Source organism: Octopus bimaculoides, chromosome 2 (genome assembly GCF_046866305.1).
Source record: "Octopus bimaculoides isolate indiv1 chromosome 2, ASM4686630v1, whole genome shotgun sequence".
In the NCBI taxonomy this organism is placed as follows: Eukaryota; Metazoa; Mollusca; class Cephalopoda; order Octopoda; family Octopodidae; genus Octopus; species Octopus bimaculoides.
In genome coordinates, this window is record NC_142929.1 from 19,490,692 (window position 1) to 19,498,544 (window position 7,853).

The following is a 7,853-nucleotide window of genomic DNA, read 5'->3' on the forward strand; positions in this document are numbered from 1 at the left end:
GTAAAGACATTGCTTTGTTTCAGCATAAACTATTCTTCATAGGAATAATTCAGATGATTAGTGAGAGGTGAAAAATGTGCATGGCAACATTATACATGAATAGATACTTGCATATATATAAGCATGTATTAATAAGCAAAAAGGTGTGTGTATGTGTGTGTGTATAGGGATCTCCGCATTACGGATATAGCAATGAATTCCTGGAAATGTGAACGTAATATGAAATCATGTGAAGAGTAATCGATTTTGGTGATTTAGTTTTGATGTTGGCGATGATGTTAATGGTGTGACAGTGGCTATATTGTTCTTGTTAGTTGTGGTGTTGTTGCTTTTTAGTCTCAAGTCAATACAGTAGGGCACTCCATTATCTCATGAGTGTCTTATTTAAGATGGAGTAGCTCATTTTATTTATACCCTTGTTGTTGTTTATCATGAAGGAGCTAATAGATTAATATTGGCGGTGATTCGACTAGTTTTGATGTTAATGGTGGTTGCGTTATTGGGCTTGATAGACAATGGTGGTGGTGATGGGTGATTGATACATACGATAGGTAGATAGATAGATAGAGGGAGAGAGAGAGAGAGAGAGAGAGAGAGAAAGAAAGAGAGAGAGAGAGAGAGAAAGAAAGAGAGAGAGAGAGAGAGACATTAATTCCTACATAACCAAAAGAATTACAAAAACATCCACACAGATATTCAGAGTGAATTTTTCCATCTTACGATTTGCACCCATTTAATAGTGATACATACACAAACATTTAATTGCACTCAAAACTACACACGAGCGCACACATACTCGCACACTAACACATACACACACACACACACACACACACACACACACACACACACACACACACACACGTACACACACGCACAGGTGACATGGTTATAGCTTTCCAATTATTAATTTTATTTCAATTTTCGAGAAATCGCCGAGAAACAGCCTAATGGCTAAAAGAATATGCAGATTTTAACTTAATAAAATACATCCCAGTTTTTGTGGGGGCGAAATTACACACGTATCCCGAAAATAGCTCGAAATCCAGCAACGCGATATAGCCGTAACACGCATATATATATAACTATAATAATATCTATCTATCTATCTATCTATCTATCTATCTATCTATCTATCTATCTATCAGCCTGTCCGTCTGTCTGTCTGTCTGTCTGCCTGTCTGTCTGTATGTCCGTCTGTCTGTCTGTCTGTCTGTCTGTCTGTCTGTCTGTCTGTCTGTCTGTCTGTCCGTCCATCCATCCACCCATCTATCTATCTATCTATCTATCTATCTATCTATCTATCTATCTATCTATCTATCTATCTATCTATCTATTTTTCGTCGTCAGAGCTAAAATGCGTGCCTTAAGGAACGAAGGGATCGAAGCTGCGCGAGAAGCCCGGGTGGCGGAGGCGCAACGCGGCAACAGAGCCACCATTCGGTCTCTAATCGATGAACAGGGATGTAGTCTGCTTGAACCCGAAAGGATGTGTGGGGCCTTTCAACAGCACTTTGCTCGACTGTTCGGTGCGAGCGGTGAGTCGGAACGCAGGATGGACTTCACTGCCTACCTGACCGGCCTGCCGCGGCTCTCAGCGGGAGAAGCAGAGTGTTGTGAGGGTCCCATCACAGCTGCTGAAGTAAGGGATGCTATGGCGGGCTGCCCGAGGGATAAGTCACCTGGATTGGATGGTCTACCCTACGAGCTGTATTGTCAAATGCCAGACTTGTTTGGCGACCTCTTGGCATCAGTCTACTGCAACTGGCAACAAAACGGGAGAATTCCCGGTTTCGTGAGCCGAGGTGCAGTGACATTGCTGAAGAAAGACCCAAACAAGGGGAATTTTATAGATAATTTCAGGCCCATCACTCTGCTCAACGCAGATTTGAAAATTTTGGCCAAAGTAATAGCCGAGAGGTTGGCGCTTGTCATCGATAAACTGGTCGACAGGGCGCAAACATGCGCCGTGCCGGGCAGAAGTGTCCATGACAACCTCCACCTCATGCGCTACATCATGGACAGGGTAGTTAAGGATCCTGGCATGGGTGGGGCGCTGATCAATTTAGATCAATCTAAAGCCTTCGATAGGGTCGACCATCGATACCTAGCGGCCGTCCTCAGGGCAGCTGGCTTTGGTCCCGTCTTCCGCGGTTGGATCGCTGCCTTGTATAGCGGCATCCGATCGGTAATACGGGTAAACGGTCACCTGTCAAAACCGTTCGACATCACGCGTTCGGTCCGTCAGGGATGTCCCCTGTCGGCGCTTCTGTATGTATTGACGATCGAACCACTACTGCGGAAGCTGGCGACACTGAGGGGTATCCCACGAGAGCTGGGTTGCGGGACGAGCGTGTCTGCATATGCGGACGATGTCACCGTCATAGTGTCGAGCGAAAAGCACGTCGAGATGCTAGGAGAGACACTTAAACAATACGAAACGGTGACAGGAGCAAAAATTAACCCGGAAAAGTCTGTGGGTTTGTTACTCGGCACCTGGAGAAGCAAGCCCATACCGTCCAACAGTGACTCCGTAGTGGGACGCTGGACGGACGGACCGGTTAAACTGCTCGGGGTCCGGTTCAGTCCGGACCTCCAAATGGATAAGAACTGGGACGAGATCACCAGTAGAGTGATCAAACTCAGCCAAAAGTTATCTCTAAAAGGCCGGGCGGAGGTTGCTAATGTGTATATCGCATCAGTCATCGATTACCGCCTGACCGTCGTGCCTTGTCCCGATGCCACCATCACGAAACTAGAATGCATACTTTTCCGCTTTCTGTGGAAGGGTGGCGTTCCGATGGTGAGGCGATCCATTTGCTGTCAGCAACCGTTACGTGGAGGACTGGGGATGCCGTGGTTAATGATGCGCAGACATGCGCTGAGACTGCGGCATCTCTGGAACTTCATTGACGACGGTGAACAGAGGTGGGCGCCGTTTGTGAGGCACGCCTTCCCGCAGCTCATCTCACTCACCGAACTGCAAACATGGATCAGGAAGAGACCGAAACTGGGCGATTGGCACCGCGAGTGTCGCCAAGCTCTACAACAGCTCTGCCGTCCGGGATCAAACTTGTGCAACTTCCAAACGACCAATGCGTTCTATAGAGGACTAGTGGAGGAGAGGTCTGACGACACTCTCGGGGCAAACCTGGGTGTCGACGAGAAATTCCTAACCCGCCTTTTCAAGACGACGTTCGGGCCGGGGCCTATGGATAATTTCCAGAGATCCCTGGCTTGGCAATGCTATCGAGACGCACTACCAGTTCGAGAGAAGATCTACAGACACGGTTCGAAAACCACCGGACCGACCTGCCCGAGATGCGGTCAGAGCGACGAAACCGTTCTGCACGCACTCGTGCAGTGTCCAGATATTTCAGAGCTGTGGACCTTCGTCGAACGGCTGTTGTCGCGTGTGGGACGAGCCCACTTATCAGCCGAGTCTATCGTGAATATTGTTCCGCCACCTTCCTTTAAACGGGAAGGAAAAACGGTTTTTGTAACACTGATAGCTATGGCAAAAGAATGCGTGTGGTGGACGCGTTTGAAAGGTCTAGAAACAAACACTTTCCTCTCTGGTCAGTCCCTCGTCAACTTTTTCAAGTACCACTTGAAAAGGAGGATGAGGATAGAGAGGAAGGTGTTGTCGAATGAAAGTTTCAATAAAAAATGGGTAAATGTGGCAAGAATGGTAAGAATGAAAGACGACACCATTTTAAGCATAGACTTGTAACAAAAAGAGACAAAAAGAGAGAAGGTACTTACTTTCATGTACCTTTAAAAAAAAAAGCCTGAGGTGACCGTGGTCTTTTCCGTAGGCTTTTCTCTCCACGGATAAACCTAATCTGTTCCCCGTTTTTTATATCGACTGTGATACACGATCCCTATTGATCGCCCCCCCCCCCCCACCTAGGTTTTTTTTTCTTCCCGCGATCCCTTTTGATCCAAATTATCCCCCCCCCCCAAGAAAAGCTCTACTTTGTAATTTGTCCATTTTCTGTATTTAGCCCTGTGTGGCTATAATAAAAAGATATCTATCTATCTATCTATATATATATATATATATGTATATATATATATATATATATATATATATATATATATAATCAATTCAAACAAGAACAAGCAAGAAAAAGCAACAACGCGATTACGTGGAACAGGTACTGTGTTATTGGACGCTCAGGAATATATATATATATATATATATATTATCCAGTTATTTTTACTAGTTTATTTTGTCTTCGTCTTCGCTCTTTTGTGCTATATGAACATTTATTGTGGTTTAGAGTCAAGATTTGACTGCTATTTTTCAGCGTGGCGGTATCTCTTAGATACCCTGTATTATAATTTTAAATAATTATTACCTTCGAAGGTTTTTATTCCTATGCTGGCCACTTGATAAAATCAATATTTTAAATATCGATCTTATCCTTATTTATATATATATATATATATATATATATATATATATATATATATATATATATATATATATATAAGTATATATATATATATATATATATATATATATATATATATATATATATATATATATATATATATATAAGTATATATATATATATATATATATATATATAAGTATATATATATATATATATATATATACGTATATATATATATATAAGTATATATATATATATAAGTATATATATATATATAAGTATATATATATATATAAGTATATATATATATATAAGTATATATATATATATAAGTATATATATATATATAAGTATATATATATATATATATAAGTATATATATATATATATATAAGTATATATATATATATAAGTATATATATATATATATATAAGTATATATATATATATAAGTATATATATATATATAAGTATATATATATATATAAGTATATGTATATATATAAGTATATATATATATATATAAGTATATATATATATATAAGTATATATATATATATAAGTATATATATATATATAAGTATATATATATATATAAGTATATATATATATATATATAAATATATATATATATATATATAAATATATATATATATATATATATATATATATATATATATATATTCTCTATTTACACTCTGCATATTTTGCGAGTGTATACATACATTGCGGGTAACTTTGCCAGGCCGTCAAGAAGCTTGCTTTCCGACCCGTAGGTATCGTTGTCGAACCAATGCCGTGGTCTCTTGCACACTTATTACGATCGTTCTCTTCCTTCTTTCTTTCTTGCTTTTTCTTTCTGCTTCCTGTGAATCTGCGTCTTTGGTTTGAAGTTGTCTGGATGTAAATTCTGTGGAACCTCATTTTATGGACTTTAACTCCAAATGATAGCGTTGTCCCATGTATGTGTCTGAAGCTAACTTAGGATTTCGTAACGGTACAAATGATTGTTGAATACAATTCTTGTTATAGAAATCGACGTGGTAGCCATTTACATTGTACATTATGATGCATGTCTTCCTCTCCCTCTTCTCCAAGGCGCACCCACGTATCTATATGTGTGTGCGTGCTTGTATGTGTGTTTGTGTGCGTGTGTGTGCGGGCGCATGTATTTTCGTACGTACACGTTATACGCTTATATAAATTAGCACAAAGAAACTACGTACATTAAATAAGAGCATGACATTTGTAAGTTAGGAAATGCACGCCAATAACACTGACTACTGACATCAACCAATTGTACATACTCTTACACCATGTTCCAAGATGGCGCACGTTGCCTTGAACGTAAGCTTCACAATATATATCTATTTATAGTAACTGTTGAATGTATATATATGTATCACTCTTATTTACCACGCTCACACACTCACAATTATACATACGCACATATCTATTTAGATGTGTGTGAGCATGCGAATAAAAGAATAAAATATGTATATGTAGTTTATATATATATATATATATATGTTTGCATAAACTAAGCTCCATTAAGTTTTCCTATTGATTTATTGATCGAAATATTGATTTTTCTCTCTGTGGTATTAGTAATATATGCAACTTGCTGGCGATAAATTCCCGAGACATTCAGCTTTTCGTATGACACTTCAATGCTCGAAGTTTAACATAACAAACACCACGGTCGCCGCCATCACCACCGCCATGACTATCTCTTAATAACCTCCGACTACTACTATTATCCACAATGTGAATGAAGGAGTCTCATTCAGAGTGATAGCTCAAATTTTATAGAAAGAGCAGTGAAATCTACCTCACAACATTCGAGCTCTCTTTAAAACGGGCTGATATTATAAATAAATAAGACACAATTTTTATGGCTAGAAGGCCGTTGGTGCTAATTCTCCTTGATCGAGGCTGAATTCAGACTACAAAGCAATTATCAATATTTTTTTTCTATTTTAGGTTAAGGGCAGCAGTTGTGACAGCTTGGGGATACGATCAACCCTGTACTTGATCGGTAATTTATGTATCGATCACCAGGGTAGGGGAATAAAAAAAAAAATCGATGACTTCGGTGAAAGTATTCTGACAGATATCAACACTACGGTTTCAAACAATAGTTGCAACTATTATAACAGTTAGTCGCCGAGAGTTCCTACACGTGCTGTTTCTAACAACTAGACAGGACAGTCAATTGTACTATGCTGTCAGTAAAGAAGGTACGTTCGATAATATAACATTGACGTATTTTCATATAGAGAATAAAAGACCATATGATCAGGCCTGGAGTGTTTTTCTTCAAGGGTTTGCTCAATAAAAGCTGAAATCGGACAAAAATAACAACAGTGACAGTCAAAATAAATATCTACAACTAGATGCTCTCGGTCCGCTATACCCATAGTTAAGATGTGATGGTCACGGTAGATATGCATTTGAACTCAGGGATAAATATCTAACACCAGGCCCCAATACGATCAGAAATTACCCACGACCACCACCACCAACAACACCTACCCAACTGCCAAAACTACTCTCTCTCTCTCTATCTATCTATCTATAAAAACAAACAAAGAGAGAGAGAGAGAGAGAGAGAGAGAGAGAGAGTGGGCAATTTGATCTCATAAATTCTTCCTTTTGCCGAGGTTACCACGGTTACTTTTCGTAGGATTTTCTTTCCACGGATAACTCTTGTCAGTGTTATATTTTCTTCCCCTTTTGGGAATACAAATCATAAAAAAAAAATAAAAACTCACCTTGTTATTTATTTGTGCCTATGTCGCCACCACGCAAAACGTCTTTTTTTCAATCCCTTTTGATCGATTTTGAAAAAGAAAATTTCTACATTGTATTGTCCCCTCTATGTTAAATCTGAGTGGCTAAATAAATAAATCTATCTATCTATCTATCTATCTATCTATCTATCTATCTATCACTTCACTACAAGTACCACAAACTCCATTACTACACGGCAACTGCTGTCACACATGGCTTCACTTCAACGATCACTACATGACCAATACTACCACTGCACAACTACAACCGGCACCAACACCAAAGCAAGTACAGTCTATCACACTTCTGCTGCTCTTCCCACTCCCCTTCTCTACCTCCATTCCTCCTCACGCAACTCCTCTTCTCACTTTCCCTCCTCCTCCTCCTTCTCCTCCTCCATACGCTGCTTCTGAAACCACCACCACTACAGTAGTAGTAGTGGTAGCAGCAGCAGCAGCAGCAGTAGCAGCAGTAGTTGTAGTAGTAGTGGTAGTAGTAGTAGTAGTAGTAGTATCACTATAACCCTATCTGTTCAGTGACTGACCTACTAGAAATAACAGCAATCTTTTCAGTCAATTACACTGTCTACCTTAAAAGCAAGATCATACACTTCCGTGTCTTCCATCTATTTCATTATATATTGCCTGAGAGATACAC